Consider the following 22,409-nt stretch of genomic DNA (forward strand, 5'->3'; position numbering starts at 1 on the left):
ATCCTGTATACATTTTTTTCATAATTTTTATTTTTTATTATATTATAGCCTTGGTGAGTAGAAGAGACTTTTTTCAAAAACATTTTAAAAAATCATACTAACCCCAAACCTTTCGGGCAGGTCTGAGTAACTATCGTATCAAGTTTGTTGTCTCTGCATTTTGATACCCAGAATCCATGTAATGAACACTGGGGCTTGAACATGATTCAGGAATAGAACTGCTATAAGGAAGCTGATTTTTAAATGATTAAAATCGACACTATCGAGGCATTGCACATATCTGGAAGGGTTCAGGACCAGACGAGACGCTTATAGATCCTTTCAGATTCAGCGTTTGTCCCTCCAGAGGTAGGAAGGTAAAACGCTGCATCAGAGACGTGAAGAAGAGGAAGAAGATGTTTTTCAAAAACATGCCATTTTCATCCAGAAAGTGTGCAGGATTGAATTCATATGGAGTGCTGTACTCATTCTTGTACTGTAGGAATGTCTTTAGCAATGGCAGCAACATCACACCCTGTAATATCCACAGATTTAGAGTCAAGTGGGTTACAGATTCATTACAGAGACCATATTATGCTAATTATGCAGTCTTGAGTTTGTTTTTGGGCTCTACTAGAATAGGTTTGCATGCTTTTGTAAGACTGAAAATACGGGTCTGACTGGGTCTGAGCCAAAAGGGCCCTGCTGGCTCATTAACATTCGACCTCCCCCACACAACCTCACTTTCTCTCAGAAACAACTGAGAACTCACACAAGAACCTCACACAAGAACATGGTTTAACGTGAATGTTTATCATTGACTGTTATGTTTTTGGTGTCATTTGAAATATCTCAAAGTGAGAGGTACAGATATCTCATATCCAGTTAGATAAAATAAAAGGAAATAAGGTTTATAGAAGTTTAGAGAAAACTGCTCCAGATAATGTTGAATAAGACCCTTTTGTTGAATAAGACGCCATTTTGAGGGTGGTTTCCCCCATCCCCCATGTCACCTGGTCAAGAGAATAAAGGAAGGTGTGCTCCCGCTCTCAGGGCTCTTCTTTTGGCTGGACGGGAATTGAATAGGTGGTCTCTTTCTCTCTCTCTTTTGGCGCTTTTCCACTGCATGGTACGGTATGGCTCGGTTCGGTACGGCACGCTTTGGTGCATTTCCACTGCATGGTACGGTACGGCTCGGTTCAGTACGGCTCACTTATGGCGCATTTTCACTGCATGGTACAGTACGGTACGGCTCGCTTCGGCTCGCTTTAAATGGTACCACCTCTGTTGAGGTCCCAAGCATACCGTACCGATACTAAAATGTGACGTGAAAACTGCAGATCACTGATTGGTCAGACAGAATCATCTCTACCAGCGTCATTGTATTTACAACAGGAGACACTAAACCTGCTAGATTTAAATAGCCAGTAGACAAAAGCCAACCTGTATTAAAAGTATTTGCTTCAAAAAAAGAGTAGCCTATAAACTTCAAAAAAAGAAATGGCTGAATCGTGGTCAGTGGACGAGGTGCAGACGTTCCTCTTTTCAGTTGCCGAGGAATGGATGGGGAAACACGGAATGAAAAATTTGCATTTAATATGATGTCATGGTAGAGACAGCAACTATATAACGATCAGTCCCACCCACTTTGAAGCGGTACTAACTGTAGTGGAAAAGCAAACGAGCTAAAGCGAGCCGAACCTTGCCGTAACGAGTCGAGTCGTACCACGCAGTGGAAAAGCGAAGCGAGCCGAACCGTTCCGCGCCGAGTCGAACTGTACCGACCGAGCCGAACCGAGCCGTACCATGCAGTGGAAAAGCGCCATCTCTCTCTCTCTCTCTCTCTCTCTCTCTCTCTCTCTCTCTCTCTTTCTCAGGTACAAGCTGCGTAAGATTATTTGGTGTAATCAATGTATAACTATGTACTAGATATTTGAATTGATTGTGGAATTGATCTCTGATATCTGAAATATTAAATTGTTGCATGTGATTATTCTAACTGATTTTTACATGTTTAGGCTATTTAAAGGTTAAAAGGAATAGTCAAACATTCGCTCACTATTAGTGAGGCACAGATATTATTAAAACCTTTCATTTATGGAGTCAGATGAAATTATGAGAGAATACATGATTAATGTGTTACTGTTAAGGACAGTAACACGTTAAGACCTTCCGCGCTGGTCGGATGCCGGACTTTAAAGTTCAAAAAGAATTTTTTTTCTCATATTCTCCATTGTTGCAGCTCCTCTCTTCCCAGTCTGTCAGTTATGCTCTGTTTAGTTCCTGTCTCTATGAAGCCCCTCCTTCTGAAAAGTACAGTGTGCTCTGATTGGTCAGCTGGACCAGTGTGTTGTGATTGGACAAGCGCTTTGTGTGTGTTTGGGAAATGTCCCGCCCCTTTTCATAACCGCTAGTTTCAACACACTAACTAACTCAACAAAGCCCCGCCCCTTTATTCTGAGTGTGCCTTTGGCAGGAATTATTTAAATGAGGAATACTGTAATGTGTTCGTTCATAGAAAAAAAACTCTAGACTACAATGGAGGCATTTCAGGGAGTTTAATACAATAGGACCGAAAATCCCTCACCCTCTTAAAGAAATCGAGTTAAGTCAAGAGCAGGCCAGGATTTTTAGCTCAACTGACTCCAGAGGCTCGAAGGGAGCTCTCCGTAGAGCAGAAACCACGTCAGAGAGGTCCCAGGGGGGATAAGGCTCGCTGGTCAGACACCCCTGACATATTTACCGAGTCCAACTCCAAAAGAGATGCTCTGAGTTGACCCTAAGGGTAGTTTGCCTATAGGGATTTAGGCTGCAGGATTGCCGAATGACTAAAGAAACATTATCAGCAAACTGGTAGAAAACTGTACATTTCTTTTCTATTACCACCCCCTTTTGGGTGAGAGAGAGAGAGAGAGAGAGAGAGAGAGAGAGAGAGAGAGAGAGAGAGAGAGAGAGAGAGAGAGTTTAGTAAGAGGCAAAGAAAGAGTGCTCCAAGAAAGGGACCGAGAGGAAAAGAAGAGCCAGAGCAACTGTTACAATCTTCTTTTATCCCTTCCTTGATCATGTGACTGAAACCCAAATGTAAGACATTGAATCTGACCAATCAGATAATTACAACTTCACACACCATACTAAAGGTGTGACAATTCGTAGACCCCCCAAAAATAAAAACATTTTGGCCTACAGGCCTTGAGCACAATCAACACCTCTGTCTTTAGGAATTCCAAATGGCCCTTGTGTTAAGAGAGGGGGTTGAAACAGTAAAGCAAATGTCTTTGTTAATTTTCAAATATCCTGAAAATTTTCAATTCTACAGCCGAATCCCCAGAATGCTGAGGGTGCCTAAGCACCACCCAACCTTGTACTGATACGCTCGGCTCTTGAAGCAAAGCGCCGGAACGGTCTGTGTCGAGTAAGATCAATACATGAAAATAAGCGTTTTTCAGGTCGTGTTTCTGCGTAAGCATTTTGAATGGGAGCTTGTAAAGGGCCTGATTCAAGACACTTAGATCCAAGATTGACCATAACCCATCACAATCTTGAGTACAATGAAGCATGGGCTGTAAAATCGTACTTCAACTTGGCTGGAGGGACAGGCTCTATTGCATCCTTCACCAGCATACCACAAATCTCTGCTCGCAGGACAGGGGCTTCCTTGTTTGCAACGAGGTAAACAGGATGCCGCTGAACCTGGGGGAATCCCAGGTGAACTGAATCGCATTGCCAAATCTGACTGTCCGAATGAGTCAGCTCCATGCTAGTGGAACCAAAGGAAAAACAGACGTCCCCAGGGGGGCAGCGAGGAGAGCTACCACAGGAAGGACAGCGTCCGAAGTAGAGGCAGTGAGTGTGATGCACTTACCTGGCTCCGCTGGTCGTGGTAGGGACTGGCTAGGGAAGCATGAGGAAGCAGCGTGTCCTTGAACCAAGCGGCAACATTCTGATCTGAAAAATGAAGCCTACCCGGAAGTGCGAAAAACTGCAATACATCGAAAATCCGCTAGGGCGAGGTCCCAAAAGGGAGCAAATGTCCATAGCCCCCATGTAAAAATGTCCGTTTTCACAGCATAAATTCATGTTTTTACAGGTTGGTCCCATGGACTTTTATTGTATTTTTCGATAGGTTCCGAGTGCCTGACATCCATGAGGGCTGTGAATTTTTTTCTAACTCGTTAGCTTAGATCGTATTTAGATATAAAATGTATGACAATAAGGGCGTGGTTAACTTTGATTGACAGCTTGATTGACAGCTGACAAGGCAGCGCCACGGAGAATGACAACATAAGAAGCGCCATTTTTTAATACAGTTGACATATAATACTACTGTTTCTGTATCATGAAATGTAGTTCTAAGAGTTTTTCAGGCGAGAATGTAGTTGTTTAAAGCTCAAATCTGTGGTTTATTTATAAAGATTTATGAAAATTGTATCCAGTTGTGAGATCCAGCGATGACCGGGCGCTCGGCGCTCATGTACCCCGCCTGGAACAGCCTTTCCTCGGCTAGTCGTTCTGAGATTTGCTGCGGACTCTGGCGTCTCTGTAGTGGTTTAACATGAGATATAATTCGTCTTGTGTATACTGTATCTAACGGGTGATTTTTGGTCTCGTGAATCTATCATTTGTTCCCTGGCCAATCGTTTTGGCTGAGGGGAAGTTTCATAACTTTATAAGCTATTTAACTTTACCGTTGTATGGTTAGACTAGATCGAGCGCTGACTTTGTATGTTTGACTGAATTGTTTGCTTTATTTGTATAGCTTCTTGTAACTTTACCTTTTACTTATACTTTTATAAATATTGATAAAACTGAAATTTAACAAAAAGAGAGTGGGTTGAGTTTTGTCATTTTAAATTTTAATACAACGAAGATGATCTGTAATGTTGTTTACTGCAACATCTGTTGTTTAGTACAAATGCACATATTGCCTGGACCATATTAAAATGTTTAATATTTTTATATTGTATTTAAAACGAAAAGAGGCAGGTTTATGTTTTATAGTTTTTTTTTTAAATAGGCAAATGTTATGTGCAGTGAATATAATAAATATGCGTTGCCTGAACCACATTTGTGTGGCTATAATGTTTAAGATTTCTTTAAATGAAAACGAAAAGAGTTAGTATGGTGTTTTATAACATATTTCGTTGCCTAAAATATACACAGAGATAACCGAAGTAGCAGAGCGAGCTGAGTGACGCGCGCTGCGTCAGAAGGTGGGCGGGGTTAGGATTTCCCAAGATTTTCCAAGATGGTGCCGCCCATACCCCCCATAAACGGCTTCAAACCCGTTCTTCAGAAAGTCTATGGGTGACGTCACAGACGCTTTGTCCATATTTTTTACAGTCTATGCCTTGAACGCACATTCCCTACCTGTTGTGAAAGAACGGGGGCAGGGAAGGAGGACGCAAAGCGTTGTTCACTGCCCACACACACCCTGTATGACCAGAGAGTTAGGAAACCGCTCTATCTTGAGAATTAGGGTACATCTGGTAATGGGAGAGTGGCTAAACAGAGCCAAAGTAAAGGCCACATCACCTTCCTGCGAAGGCGGCACTGTGAGGCTTAACAGCCAGAGCTGCTATTGTCTCACAGGACCTGGAAGGGAGCCACAGACGATTCCTCCAGATGGCGACACTTTGTGGGCATAAATGTACCGCAATTGCACACTCCACCTGGGGAATCCCCATGAACCCCCTAACCGCCCCACAGTCGAAGGCAGTGAGAGAGGAAGAACTTTTAACAGATTTTGGCACTAATTTTTCTCCATACTGCGAAATCTTTTCATCTCTTACTTCCAGGAAGAAAGGCACGGAGACAGGGCGAGGCAATCATCCAGCCATGACTGCTCAGAATGAGTCCGAGTACGCGGCAGCATGGGCAAGCATGGCTGTCATCTCTGAATCCAATTCAGCATGAACAAACACAGCAGAAGCGGGAAGCTCAGCATCATCTTCCTCTCCAGAGGACGAAAGCCCTCTCACTGATGCAGCTATCAACATCTGATCCTCATCCGGAGAGCCGAAAGGTCGCACTGGGTTGCTCATTTAGTTACCACTTGCAGGTGATTGGGCTCCCATGTGAGACCCCATGACGTCAGTCCGACATAACGTCAAACTTGACTGACTGAATAGGAATTACATGATCTCTGAAGGGCAGACATGAATATTCATAAAGGAGGTGCTAACACATGTTCCAACTCCTAATAAAGCCCTCTTAAAGAAACATAAATATACCAGGGCATCTTAGGACGACAATACCTTCTCAGTTTCATCCAGATAACAGTCAATGTAGTCTCTGGGTCTCTCTCCTCCTTGTGTTTTCTGAATTCCTCCTGCAGGAAGGGCTGAAGTTTAGACATGCTGGTGAATGCCGTCTGGTGTTTTTTTTTTTTTCTGGCAGCAACGACATGAGGGTGGGAAACTGATTATATAACTGTAAAGAGACAAATAGAGGACAAAAACAATTTCAAACAATGCAACAATTAAACAAGGACTACTATTCCTTAAATGAAACTGATGTCCATCAGTTTTTCATTTCCGTTTCAATGATATGTATGAACTTTTTTATTTTTAGATTGTTAGCCTTTTGTATGACATTGTGATAGCAGGGTGAATTCGTACCGACCCCAGTTTGAGATGGGAAGCTGTAACATGTCATCCACATACTTCTGCATCAGATGAAACTGATGATCATCATACTCAAACCTGTGATCAAAAAAACAACCCGCTGATTATATTAGCCACGGCACTGGTCACAAGACGCTGAGGGTCAAAGGGCAAACCTAGAAACAAAACCGAATTAAAGAGCAATGCTATTAGATTTAACAACAGAAAACCTGAAAAACAAACAAACATCTCCTAAAAAACACATTTTCCTTTCTTTGACCTTCAAAAAAGACACTTGCACTTGCAGATAGTGGCCTCTAGAGGATAGTATGTACACACAGCCCTTCAAGACATGATTATGACACTGAACTAATATTTTATTCCCTAATTATAATATAGATTTTTTTTAAAGTGCATTCATTCTGTTTTCATATTTTTTGTTATAATAAAATAATGACAGTAAATATTTTCTGTTCACTGACCTTGTTCAGCCTGTACAGAGTCACAGAGACAGCGACACTCCTGCAGGATGAAGTTTTCTAGAATTTTCTTCCCCACACCAAAGTATTTTAGTGTTGCCAGAGCAAAACCGCCACATGTGGTCATTTGACATAACTAGACCTACAAAGAAAGAATGATTTTAGGTATTGTTTAAGATTTTGCCAGTATTTGAATCATATGCAATATAACTTTTTCTATACCTTTCCCTTTACTGAGCTTGTCAACTATAGGGAAGTGAGGCCGGTCTGTGAAGATGTCCGCCCGTTCCACAAAATGCCTCTTTGAAAGTCTCATATCCAGTGAGCATTATGCAGGGCTGGTTTCCCATATAAAGTGTGCTCGCTTCTCCATACCTCTCAGCAATCTGATCAACATGATCTTCGTGTTATACAGTACATTCACATACAATAATTTTACATATTTGTATGCATCATGTGAGACTTACCCTCTGAAAGGAGCCCAGTGGATCTCTAAAGCCTATATTTATAAGGTTTCCAATGATAGGCAGAGGGAAGGGTCCTGGCGGCATGTTCTTTGACTGAACATCTCGCAGGTGTTTCACCAACAGCAGCACACACAGAAATATCAGGAGTCCCTGAACATCCACCCACTGACCCATCAGCTGTGACAACACTGACGCAATGCTTACTGAGACCAGAGAGACCATTACACAGAGACATTTAACTTAAAGAAACTTTAAGTTTTAAGTTTAAGAAACTAAAAATGTAATTTCAAAGAAACACTGACAAAAAAATCCATAAAAATACATATTATGGCCATTTTCAAAGTCTCGATTTTGTTTTTGGGCTCTACTAGAACAGGTTTTCATACTTGATGTTCAAAAAAACATCATTATCTTTCCCATATTTGTCATTGTTGCAGCTCCTTCCCAGTCTGTCAGTAATGCTTTGTTTAGTTCCTTTCTCTATGAAGCCCCTCCTTCTGAAAAGCACAATGAGCTCTGATTGGACGGCTGGACTAGTGTGTTGTGATTGATCAAGTGCTTTGAGTGTGTTTGGGAAGTGTCCTGCCCCTTACCATAACCACCGGTTTCAACAGATTACTAACTACAGTTGCAATCGAAATTATTCACCCCCCATTGCAAATCAGGTTTATTGGCAAAATGTACAGACTTTCAGCTGTTTGCAATGAACCAATCAAACTAAAGTAATTGAAATAGCTCAACACAACAACTGTTTCAAGTGGTTTCCCCAAATTCAACTGAAAATACAAATTTTAATGACTTCTGCAGTCAAAAAACAAAACAAAAAAAAAAACCCTGAATAGAATCCCTCACAACAGCGCAAATCTGCAAAACAGGTGTTGTCTCAAGCACACCTGATGCAACTAATCAAGGGCATCATTAGTTGCATCAGGTGTGCTTGAGCTAGAACACGTGAAATATCTGAACTGGCTAGGTTTGTTGACTGCATGTTAGAAATATAGTCAAAAGAATGGACCAAAAAGTTAAGAGAGGATATATCGCCCTTCACAAACAAGGAACAGGATACAAAAAGATAGGCACTAAATGTTCATGTTCCTACACCGTTGAAGGCATAGTGTCACATGAACAAAACACAATATCCAGTTGTGAATGAAAGATAATTTATCAAAGTAAACAGAGACAAGATCAAGACTGGATGGACTGATGTAGAGATGCAGGTCGGTGTTCAGGTCTTGGCAGTGAGGAGACTGCAATGGGCTGAAGTCTGATGACCCTCATAGAAGTACATCGTAAATCGAACAGAATAGTCTAAGGCTAGAGAAAGCCGGTAACTCAGCAACTGGAGACAGAAAAGCACTGATAAGGCAAGGAGACAAGGCATGAGCAGTAGAACAATCTGACATGACAAACACAAGACTACATGTAGGACACATAAATGAGCCGCACCTGCGGCTGATCTGATTGCTCATCAGCGCAGCTGCTAACTTAAGCTGCGTTCACACTACACGTGACCAAGCGACGCGATACCATTCATTTTCAATGGGGAGCGGGCGATTTCCGGTGACACGCGCGGTCGCGACCGTTGGCGACTGGATGGGGCGTGTCTGGCGACACGACAAAGTTGAGAAATGTTTAACTTTATGCAAATGAAGAGCGACTTTCGCGAGCGACAACCAATAGCAGTGAAGTCAGTGGAGCACACGTGATCCGTCACTCTTCAGTGCAGCGTCTGACCGAGGCAAGATGAATGAGAAGTTTATTTTAGCAGTCAGAAACTGTCCAATAATTTATGATATGTCTCTGTGTACATACAGTAGTGCTCGTCGTGCTGACTCTGAGGCCGAATGGTTTCGTGAACTCAGAAAGACCAGTATTTGCCCTTTTTCTGCAGTTAAATAGCCGCGATAGCACAGGGCACTCGCTGTTTCTCATTCATCTTTAATATTATGCATTTTATGTACTGATCCCATTTATATTTAGACTTTTCCTTCCAAAATGTTAAGTTGTAGCGGCAGGAAAACAGATTTGTTGTCTACAACACGTAACATCCGTGAATGTCACTCACAAACATTACCTAGGCAACCAGAAGTGAGAACGCCCACTAACGACCTCATCGCCAGCCACTGGCGACATGCAGCGATAAAGTCGCTTGTAGTGTGAAAGGGGCTTAAGGCCTCGTTTACACTGCAGGTCTTGATGCCCAATTCTAATTTTTTGCTTATGTCAAATTTTTTTGACCGTCTGTTTACACGTTCTTTCAATTGTGACCCATATCCGATTCATGTGTTTACACTTGCCATACTATCTGAAACATTGCGCATGCTTAAAGGGTTAAATTATCTTGCACAGATGGACGAACGCAAAATATGATTGATGCTCTGTGATATATGCAAAAAAAAAAACGGAATTGGGTCACATTTCACTGACAGTGTTAACAAGGCATGGGTAATCAAACCAGGACAGTAGACACAAACATGAACAGGCAAACCTGCGAACCGTGACACATAGTTTGCAAGTTCAAAGTTAAAGGAACAGTGGTTACACTACCTGGACAGGACAGAAAAATAAAGCTATCAACAAGAAAAACGCACGAGTGACAGCAAAAGACCTGCAGCAAGACTTGGTGACAACAGGCACTGATGTTTCAGCTGCACAGTAAGGAGCGCACTAAACGCATGCCTGAACTCCAAGAAGTACACCACTACTGACCCAAAAGCACAAGAAAGTCAGCTCCAGTTTGTTTAAAATCATATAAATAAGCCACAGAAGTTTTAGGATTCAGTCTGGAGGATGAAGAATGAAGCATATGCTGAAAATAACACTGTCAACAGTTCAGCATGGTGTGGCTCGGTGATGCTCTGCGGCTGCTTTGCATCCTCTGGCACTGGAAACCTGCAGCGAACATTTGTACAGTAGTGTATATACTTGTATTATACATAAAGTATATATTTATTTACCTAATTAATCTATAAGAAGTACTGAGTAATGGATTGAAGCCAGTTTTGAGGGCAGTGAATGTTAAAGTAACACCAAAATGTTCATAAAATAAGACATAAATCAAATGTAAATGGTAAGCTATAGTGTAAAGAATCAATCTTGAATTAATTTCAAAGTGGAAATGTTGCCAACAGGTCAATTTGTGGGGCATGTTTTATCTCACATCTGAAGAATCAGTGAATGTCTGACTAATAGTCCTGAACTTTCAAACGCTGCATACAGAACTAGGACAGAGAGTATGAAACATGTCATAGAGAAAATCCTTCTAATTATCATACAGGTCGCATCGAGGAGCTCGGATCTGATAAATCAATTCACACAAGACGTTATATTACACTCTTGACCTTGTAAACACAAACTGTTGTCAGTTATGAATGTTTATGACAGCGTCTGTTGCACCTGATATGTATGAAGTGGCCTAGTTTCCCACTGATGTTTCCCACTGTCATTATTGTTTTATTGTTAGCAGGCGAATTGCTTTACAGAAAAAGTCCCACAAGAGTCTTTAAGCGCGATGTAAGAAAGACATTTGACAACTGCTTCCTAACTGAATAAACCTGAATTAACAAGTACAAGCAGGATGGCTGTTGGGTCAGAAACACAAACATCTTAAATGTTAATATGAGATAATTACAATCGCTTTTCCACTTGCCCTTCGCGCTTGATCCCATTTAAGGCTTATGGAACTGTGGTAACATTTCATCACTGTGTTAAAACCCACTTCATTAATTTTAATAAGTGAGGGGAGATAATTGGCTGTTCTCATTGGCAGATCAAACTGAGTGTTCATGACAACCATCAAGTAAAAAGTATACTTTTACTTTTTACTTATACTTCAACTTGATCATTATTTCCGTAAGTTATAATTTTAGTTATAAGTTACTAGGCTAAAATGTTATTATATAAGTTATTGAATAAGTTATTTTTGTAAAAGTTTTAAAACATTTTTTTTCAAGGTAAAAACAAACAAACAAAAAACATTGTTTTTGCAAGTAGCAACAAGAAATTTTTCGTTGCTATTTTACAATTTCTAGACATTAGGCCTACACCACGCTCCGACAGCCCCAACACGGAGTCCCTCCATCTATTTCGGTCAGAGGCTGCGGCTTGCAGGCTCGCAGCCTCTGACCGAAATAGATGGAGGGACTCCGTGTTGGGGCTGTCGGAGCGTGGGTTACCATCGCCATGACATAAAGAGAAGAGAAGAGGCCTACACCAGCTAGCTTTTAATAATACTTAAAATAAATAAAAATGACTTCAATTCATTAATAGAAAACAGGTTAATTTAAGTAATTTTACATGAATTCACCAAATAACTAAACCTGACCAGACTAATGCGTTTAATTCATTTTAGTATGAAAGACCACATTAAAATGATTTTATACTTTATTTTAGATAAGTTATAAAATATTAAATATATCTATATAAAAAATATATATAGAATTTAGCACTTTTAAATTTAATTTGGCATTTCCATCACAACCACATTCAGATTCTTATAAAACTCTGTGTCCAAGTTATTATACTATTTATCATTCAAAGTTATTATATAGGCTATTATATATATTATTAACTAATAATAATTATATTATTTTGGCCTATTAATAATTTTATTTCAATACTAAAGACTGCAGAATGTTGTTGTTGTGATGACATCACAGCACACAAGTTCAGAATAAAATCTAAAAACAATTTATATAGAAATGTAATTTATGGTTTTCATGAATGTGAAAAGAAAAATGATATTTATTTTATAAACATTATTTTTCTCTTATCTAAATATCACATTCACAAATGTACATTTTCTAAATGCAATCCTATATTTTTAAGATTTAAACTTGAAAATGTATTTTGAATCTATTGAGTTCTCTAAAACTTTTAAGAACAGTGGCTGCGTTTAAGGACTTGGCACTTAATCTGGACTGAAAGGCTGAAGGATTCTGGATTATTGTTGTATTATGTATGTTATGATAATGACGATAATTGTTGTTAATGTTTTTTTATTTTTTTTAAGCATTTAATAAAAAAAATGTAAATCATAATATTATTTATAATATTTAATACTTTAATAAAAAAGTATTTAACATTTATAACATTATACTAAAATTATATTTTTTTGACAATTATAATATACATATATATTTAAAATAGAATAATTAACCTTTGCATGTTCCTTAAATCATTCTGTGCTAAAGACTTATTTGTTTTCCTGCTAGCACTGGATCACTGAAAAAGGATCCATTAATAACTTTTTCATATATTTTTTAAAAAATGTGTCAGGCTTTGTTTTGGAGCAGAGTATGAATGTCAAGTTGTTTTAGATAAATTTGACATAGTGTCACACATTTATTTGTGTAAAATGACATGACATGAGAAACAGGAAAAACATATTTTGTGTTTTTCTACAACTTTCATAAAGTATTCCGATTATTGTTACATGGCATGACTGGACACATGGAACACAGAACAATTTTTTTTCCCTTTTTTTTTTTTTGACTACGTGAGAAAACAATTACAATTTGGCAGCAAAGGTGAAAACAAGTTGATGCGGTAACCAGGAAAATTGCCTAGAGTTATTTTGTTCACCTTTACTGAAAACGCATGAAAGAAGGAACAGCAGAAGTGGACGAAGCCTTCAGTCTAATGTCTCAATCTTATTTCTGAATGATAATTATATTTCTTTTGCCAGTTTGAAATAATTATCCTCATTTGTCTTTGAAAATCTGTTTAAAATGTGATGCTCAGATCTGAAGCTTCGTTAAGATGATCTGAAATTATAGCCCTTAGTTGTTAAGTAAACAGAGATATGAATCTTTTTAGATCATCTGTCAATGTATAAAACCATTTATAAGTGTATATAACTGCTGTTTTCTTTCATTTATATACATATTTTCAGTGAGAAGTGTTTGTGTATAGTGTCTCCCTCCATTATAAAACACATTTTTGGTAACACTGCTAGATGAAAATAAAACACATCTGCAGTTTTGTTTCGCCATTTGTGATCTTTTGTTTTTTCATCAAGGGCTGAACCATCAACCCGTAGTGAGCAGATCTCTAAGTATTTCTGTTTCTAAGCAGCATAATCAATTATAGAAAACCTGAAAGTGAGTAAAATGTAAGTATTCGCAAATACAATAACGCAGCCCAAAGTACTCAGCCATAAATATCTGCAAAAAAAGTGGGAAAATCAAACCAAAGTGGGTTGTGGGTAGAGTAGGAAATGGATAACAGCAGAAAACTATTCTAGATTCACAGTGCATGTCTCCACAAAACAAGAAAAATAAGACTGATATGAATGATAAAGAAGAGGGTCTCCTCTTTCTCGAGTTCAAATTCAGTTTGAGAATATTTAGTGTCTCACAGCACTCCGATAAAGAACATGTAATGTATTGTGATTCCATTCCTTCTAAAGTCTCCCAACTTCCTCAGTTTTCCTCATCATGACCTCCAAAGGTCGTTTGACTTCACTGCGCCGGATCACAGATGCCGATCAAACTGAAGCGAACATGCTTTTCTCCTCGTAATAAAGGGCTGAATCAAACCGTGGTTGTTTTTCTCAGTTAGGTTCCACTGTGAGCTTCACGAGGGAGCTGCGAGGTCTCGTCGATGGTGACCACCAGTTCTTCTGGTCTGATGGCGTTCGGGAAGTGGGAGTGATTGTACACGATGTCCAATGGACGAGAGAGTTCGCTCATTTCATTGACGCTGCTGCTGATGCAGTTCACCTCCCTCTTGCTCCTGCGGTCGTCTGAACGAGGCCCAAACACCCACTCTGATGAGACACACAGATTACAGATGATTATCAGTCAAAGGATCCACTGCACAAGGGGACATTATCACCCTTAAAAATAAAGGTGCTTTATTGCCATCGATGGTTCCTTTCCACGCCACAAAAAGGTTCTTCAGGTTATTAAAATGTTCTTGTTCACTGAAATGTTCTTTGCGGAACCAAAAAAATGACAGTTTTGGAAACTTTATTTTTAAGAGTTTGATAGACACTCAAAAAATATTTACTCGTAAATTTAAGATTTATGTATCTGGATACATAATAATGCACATAAAATTTCCCCCCACTTGGATTACACATGTAAACTAATAAAGTTAATGTGACGCATATTTGTCAGTGAGATATAAAACAAAACTGGTACTGCAATAGCACTAATAAACTGAATGTGTTTCAAATACACAATAACCAGGTTTATATATTTTTCATCAATCATTTTCATTTTCATACATTTGAACTGTGTATTGCTTGTTTCACGGCAAGCCATACTTAATCCAAGTTTGCTTTTTAACTAAATAAAAGTAATTGTTTTTACAATGAAAAGATTTATGCTGATTCTAAGCTATTTAAATAAATTAATTTAGAAATCATTTAAATAAATTCAAATGTGTTCAAATAATTAATAATAAACTATACAATGATTTTGTTTTTTGTTTTAATCTGACATGTTTCGTTTATGCATGTCTGACAGATATGCATCACATTAAGCTTATTATAGTTTGCTTGTGTTTCCATCCAAATTAATTGACATTTTATTTGCAATTCAAATACACAGATCTTAAATTTAGGCCTAAACATTTTTTGAGTTCATTAAAAAACAAATGGTTACTGTGCTGGATTCTGATTGGCCAATAAATCATTCCAGTCAGGCTAAAAGACATACAGTATCATCACTGATGTAAAACACCCGTTTTCCGTCCGTAAGTGTTTGGGGTAAATTAATTTAATTATACTTTTCCCTTGAATTCGTACGAATTAACCACCTTGTAATATAAGTATGAAATGTCATTAGGTGGTTCTCAACTCCAGTCCTTGGGAGCCGCCGCTCTGCACATGTTGTATGTCTCTCTTATCTGACACACTCAGATCAGTTCATGGAGTCTCTCCTGTGTGCTGATGATCTGAATCAGGTGTGTTAAATTAGGGAGACAAACAAAATGTGAAAAGAAAAGAAAAACAATTCTATCTAAAACAATAGTGGGTTTAACATCAAAATGTATTGTCTTATGTTTAAAAGTATGTAACCTTCTCCCTTTAAATTGTTAGGTCAGTTTAAGGATAATTCATGCAATTATATTATTTATTTGAAAGAATTAAAACAGTTCCATGTCTATCCTTGTATTATTCAGCTGGTTGAGGTTGATATGGGATTATAAAGTAATTAGTAATAAGTAATTAAATACATTTTAGAGAGAGTAATCAGTACAGTAATTACACTGTTGAAGAGGTTATTAGTAAATAGTAATTCATTGCTTTTTTAGAGTAACTTACCCAACACTGATCACAGTGCAACGACATTTAATAATATTTTATATGATGCAATTTGTTAGTATAAATTAAGAAAACCTAATTTTATGCCAAAAATATGCTCACATTTGTAGAATATAGTGATTCTCAACTGGATGGGTCCTTGCAATGTAAAGGCCCTTTCACACCAAAATTGCAATGAATAAGCCTTAGGCTCAAGCAAATGCAAATTCAGTCCTGTACAGGACAGAAGCTTCTGCTTCATCACGCTCCTTTTCGAAAAGAATTTCGGCTTTTGCATAGTTTGTGCTGTTTAATAATTATTTTAAACTTAGGAAACTAGCATGGAAACTAGCATGTAAAAAACCTTAATTAAAAAATGTAATAATCAATTAAATAGGAATTTATACCTTATGATATTACACTGTACCCACATTGGACCAGCTTTTTGGAAAATGAATGTATGGATGATTCATATGCGGGCGCCATCTTCTGGCGAAACGCGCAAATTCACAGTGCCTCACAGTGCATTATGGGTATTCTCTAGCCTTTGAGTGTACATCGGTTGTATAGTCTTTATTGTGGTGCATTGTGGGATTAAATGTGTGCACTTGATAACGTCCACTATGGTTTCGGACAACACTACAAATGGCCGTCAAATTCGGACACAGCCCAACACTCTTACTTCAGCAATAAATAAAAAGAAACACAAATGTGACGTTTATCTGAATTTATTTTTGCTTATTAGTATAGTTGAGTTGGATTGTCGAAGGTCAGCAGCAAGCAAGACATTAATAAAGTGAGATTTCATACATAAAGTATATTTGTGCTATTTCACATATTTAATTAGTTTTGGTTTTAGTAATATTCTGAGTTCGCATTTCACTTATTTTTATGAGGAATACTGTTTTTGTGCAAGGGAGATGAGTAAATGCATGTTGTTCACATTAGTCTAGAACTACAAAAAACATTATATTCACACACAACGCCTCTAAACTTACAATTTCTCTCAACTTGTGTAACTTATTTTGAAAAAGCAACTCTAAATTTAAAAGTAATGCTTTACAAGTTACTTGACAAGTAATCTGATTACGTAACTTGTGTTACTTGTAATAACAGCCTGTTCAGAAAGGACCTTGGGGACTAAAGACTAAGGTTAAAAATCGCTAATGCAAATACAAATATGAAAGAGTGAGGGTTGTCAGGACAGTGACAATAAATGCTTTATTTTTTATAACTTTTTATTCAAGGCTTATTCAGTCAAATGTTTGACACATACACATATTAAAATCTGTATGTTCTTTGTGGCAAACATTTTAATTGAATGTTATTATTAAGTTTTTCTTTTTAAATGTTAGGATGGCAAATATTTCTTCAGGCATCCAAATATTTTATAAAGAAAAATTGTTTTTGGAATTTTTATTTAAATTGGTCACCTTCTGAACAATTTTAAAAAGTGACCTTGCATACCCACACACACACACACACACACACACACACACTCAATGTCATTGATTATTTCTACAATGATGTCTTTTGTATTTATACATAAAAGGCTCGTACATGGTGGATAAAGAGAATAAAGCTGCCAAAGAGTACTTTGTTTTGAAATGGCCATTATGAAGTTGTGTGTTTTTCATGCCAAAAGCTTGCTGTGAATAGGCCTTTACTCTGTCACTGTCCACACTGATTTGTAGTTTAATGACTACAAATAGAATGACTTCTCTGCAGAATAGGGAAAAAACAGTATTTTTGTCAGAACGAATTTATACTTTAAATGGAACTTTCATGATTCAGAGTTCTGATTCTAAACAACTCACAATACACAGAAAACGTTGAATTCTTTGAAGTCTGAATTCATCTATTGAGTCCATTCTGACAAAACAATGTGAAACAATTTGTTGTGGAAAATGGTCTGGAGACAGATTCAGTCAGAAAACTGTGACCGAAAGCACAAGACACAAGACACAGAGAAGCAGTAAACAGCCTCTGGCAGCAGAAGTGAGATGTTAAACCATGGGCAGAGGTGGAGATAAACATTAATATTCACAAGCCATTAATGCCATGACATTAATGTACATTTTGTCTAACACAAAAGAGGCATGCACACTTTCACAGACATTACACACGTTATTATTCAAGGACATAAACTAAGTTAAAAATAGCCCATGACTTGATTAACATGTCTAAATTTCAATGATTTAATGAAAAGCATGATGGAAAACGAAAAAGATGTGCAGCCTTCTTTATGAAAAAGAAACCGAGAACCTCACAAAAAAAAACAAGAACATGTCCGGATCATATTGCACAATTCATGAAAACAAAATTTACATTCCAGTTAGGAAGCAACAACAGCTTCTTTCTGTAATGCAATACACACTACATATTATATATGAGCCCCAGGCTGATGTCTGACTGCATTAATTAAATACCTTGCAGTTCACCTATTGATAATTAAAGTACTATCAATGCTTGATTAATGATTCAAATAACTCGTCCGGTCTGAATGCTCCATCAAACTGCACACTTAGTTCAGATCCATGACAGAAGCCACCAGCCTGGCAGCGCTAAACGCATTCGCCTTTGACTCAGAAAGCATCCTGGAATTAAGATGAGCAGATAATACAGCAGAGTCAGACTGAAGGGTGCGAGTAAACAAAAGTGGCTGATAAGCAGAGACATGTGATGGCATGAAAACTTCCCACATACACATTTATGCCAATTAGGCTGAACCGCTTCAGTGAAAGAGGGAGAGGGAAAATAAGCATGGCAAAATAATCAGGACATTAAAAGGGATTTTTAGAATTGCGGAGAAAGAACACATGCTGTAAGAGAACGGGCTCTTCTATACATTCTGCATGCCTGTTTCATTTTTTATTTTTATTTATTTATCTATATATATATATAGTGGTGTTGCATCGACTTTTTATATGACAGGTTGTGTAAATAATTCTCCAATGTTCTTTTTTTTTTTTACTTATATTGTATTTTAAAATTGTTTATGATAAACACTAGATGTTTCATTTACTGAAGAAAATATTAGTGGTGCTTGCCATGCCTATGCAAAAGTCAATGCCACTATTCTAGGGAGATCTGGGTGATTTCTAGGGTGTTCATGGTGGATCCCCAGCTTTTTTTACCACAGACGTTTTATTGTCCACCAAGAAAAAAAAAATGCAACTCCTGTCACTTGGAAAAGTAATAGCACTTTTTTTTTTTTTTAAGAAAACCCCAACCCTAAGAATCAGCAATAATAATGAGGCTATCCATTTCACAATAAACAAGCAGACGAAATGCAAACTAAATATGCCTTCTAAACTAAAGGATAGAAAAAGAGAGCTCCCTACTTCCTGTTTGACCCTAGAGAGAGAAATACTACAGTGAGAATCTCACCAAACACACAATCTTCACATTTACACCTCCTGGTTCGACACAAATGCACTGAGCACATCTACAGCTCATGAAGGATGACAGCTCGCTGTAACCAGGGCTTTTGGGGAAATCTCTTAGGTATTGTTGAGTGCTCATGTCCCCTCTCTGCTTCTTTTGTGCGTGTATGTCTGTGCGTGCGTGTGTGTGTGTGTGTGCGTGTGTGTGAAACTTGCCTGCTTCATCGCTTCAGGTAAACGTCAAGGTCTTTGAAAAACAGAAGTGAGGGACTGTAATTCCTTTTCACTCCCTTCCGGATACTCAACTCTGAGCTTTCAGGAATCAGCCGAGATGTTTGTGGAGGTGAATGTAAATGTGTGAATGTACAACAGAGGTGCATTTCGGCACAGAGACTCCGTAATGTAAGAGCTGATGCAGACAGAATGCACCATCAAGGAACTTGATGCAAACAAAATGTCATGAGTCTATTAGCACTCACGTACATATGCGTAACTATCAAACATAATGAAGCATCCCCCAAAAAACACACTTCAGCAAAACTCATCATAACCCCTTATGAATGTGAATGCCTAAACACACCAAAGGCTCACAAAACCCCCAAAGCACACAAATACACACTTTCAGTAAACTATTTCATATAATATTAGGAAAATGACTATATAAAATGACTACAGTACTGGTAAATGGCTGTAATAAATGAATAAATGAGCTATAAATGTATAAGGTCCATGTACTGTATATGGTAAATGTTTTAACTGGTCCAGCGTGGTCAGGATGATCTGTTGGCTGGTTTTAGAGAGGTTTTACAGGAACACTCTCTGAACTTTGGCTAATGTTCTGACAATGTTCTCTCAATGTTATGAACAAACGTTCTTCCAGTAACATTGATAGAATGTTTGTTCAACTGGTCTTTGGCACAAACCCAAATTTATACATCATTCATTGAACTTTTTTTCTGAAACGTTTTAGTTCTTCTAACGAATACTTGTTTTAGAATTTTGGAATGTTCGCATAACCAAGAACGTTCAGCAAACATTAAGAAATAACATTTCCATAACCTGATGGAAACATCAGCAAAACGTTCTTTCATTATTTGTTAGCTTGGTATAGGCACTTTTGCTTACGGCTGGGTATCGATTCAAATGTTCCAATTCGATTCGATTTTGATTCACAAGCTCTCAATTCGATTCGATTTCGATTCTAAATTCGGTTTTTGATTCCCGATTTGATTATCGATTCGACTCTCGATTTAATACAAATCCTATATTTATAAAAAAGAACAGTGAACACAAGTTTACAAGTGGTTAATTAATAAAAAGAAATTAAGAGCCACAAACCTGAATATAAAACTCTTTTTTATTTTAGGTACACTTGGGTACATTAAAACAGAACCCAACTCTATTATTTCAAATGCATATGAATAAACAGGATTTTGATGCAAGATGAAAAATTGATGCTGAAAATTGGACAAGTCAGACAAACAGGTCAGGTTATTTTATGTTTAATATAAAATAAACATAAAATCTCACAGCATTAGCTGTAATATGGAGGCTGCAAGCCTATGAACAGTGTAGGAAAACTAATACTGGCTTTTGGGTGATAAATAAATAAATGTGGGAAAAAATCGATTCGTGGCCTTTGAGAATCGATTTTGAATCTACTACATTTGAAAAAAAAAACCCGATATTTTTTTTTTTTTTTTTTTTTTTGCCAGCCCTACTTTTGCTGGTTTAGGCTGGGAAAGCAGCTTGAGACCTTAGGCTTGTTTTATTTATTTTTTATCAGCAGCAGTGCAATGAACCAAACAGGTGCAGACTATTGCATTTTTGTATTTCAGTGTTGAATCTTTCTGATATTAATGCATACCCAAAACACACAAACACTTGCACAGTGTTTCGTCAGAGTGTTTTAAGTTGATCACACAGTATGCATTTCCAGAATGCACTTACCCAAACACTCATGCACGAGATCCTTCACCAGGTGCCCCACGATCGCGTACGCCACGGCCACCACCACCAGCGCGGCCATGACCAGGTACAGCACCGCCTTGGGCAGCGGTATCGAGTCCCTCGGCGGCGTCCTGTAGTCCGTGTACTGCAGGTCACTCTCGGAGTACGAGTACTGAAAGACGTGCTCCGTCCCGGACGTGTGATTGGAGTTGAGCGGCGGGTGACTAGCGCTCATCCCGGTCAGATCGGGCTCCAGAGCCGTCACCATGGTGCTCGTAACAGCCTCCACCCGATCCTGAACAAATCCCGCTGATTTATTCACAAGAGGCAAGATCTGAGAGAGAAAATAACTCCAGTCCTTGATGGCTGTGGTGTTGCATAAAAACATAATGCCTTTGGATGTTAGCCTATCACTTCTGGTGGAAGTGACCTCCGGCATCACCGGTGGATGTAGTTGCGCCAAACTCTTGCTGAAGTCGCGTAACGTTCAGTTTATCCAAATGAGGGTATCAGTTTCCTCATGCATCAGTGCAACATGGATTTTCCTGGTTTAATAAGAGAGAAATTTGGACCGAACGCAAAAAATGATTGGTAAATAAATAAGAATTTCAAGAACATTCCAAAATTCAGCTGTGTTATTTCCACATAAACACGGCATTCGCTTGTTAAATGAGATACATGTTCTGTAAATGAAAATGCTGCAGTAAGAGCTTTGACTATAAATAATTAGTGCGCCGTGTTCTATTCAGAGCATTCCCAAATTTAAAGAATTTCCACGACGATCGTTCGCGTCCACATAAAGTCGCAAGGATCAATAAATATCCTGTAATACGTCAAACACGTCGTTCAAATTAATAAATCTCATAATATTCAAAACGTTTCCAAATGCAAGGACGTTCTCAGAGAAATAGTTTCACACAGGATGTTTGCGATGATCATTCGAGTTTGTTTGCTGTGGAAAGAATTCTGGTTTCCTCGTTTAATGAGACAAAATGCAAGCAAATATTATTTAGTAAATGGAAAATGGTGCAGTATACGAGATTTGAGGATGAATAATAAAACATGTCTGCGATTATATTAACTATTCGGAACATTTCCAAACATTCTGTTATCCAAATAACAACATCCTTGCGATGATATCGCGTCCATAAAAAGTCGTTAAGAGTAATAAATATCCCTCAGCAGGCTAATGTCGTAACCTATACACGACGTTTCTCATTATATAGAAAATATACACAGAAATTCCAAATTCACGTCCTTCTCCCAAGAAAGTGTTTCCGCGTAAACGAAATATT

At 38.1% G+C, this 22,409-nt stretch overlaps 1 pseudogene across 1 annotated transcript; it reads right to left on the bottom strand.

The window, feature by feature from the left end:
* Window positions 1-259: 259 nt before the first annotated feature.
* LOC308703225 (cytochrome P450 2C23-like) lies at window positions 260-21,553 on the bottom strand (annotated as a pseudogene). The gene is made up of 10 exons: window positions 21,115-21,553; window positions 14,108-14,296; window positions 7,528-7,730; window positions 7,283-7,446; window positions 7,064-7,202; window positions 6,597-6,757; window positions 6,234-6,408; window positions 3,842-3,898; window positions 3,554-3,736; window positions 260-514 (listed from the first exon to the last, which is right to left on the bottom strand). The product of its transcript is annotated as a cytochrome P450 2C23-like (transcript).
* Between the last annotated feature and the right edge of the window lie 856 nt (window positions 21,554-22,409).

Source organism: Scardinius erythrophthalmus (genome assembly GCF_964197995.2).
Source record: "Scardinius erythrophthalmus genome assembly, chromosome: 15".
In the NCBI taxonomy this organism is placed as follows: domain Eukaryota; kingdom Metazoa; phylum Chordata; class Actinopteri; order Cypriniformes; family Leuciscidae; genus Scardinius; species Scardinius erythrophthalmus.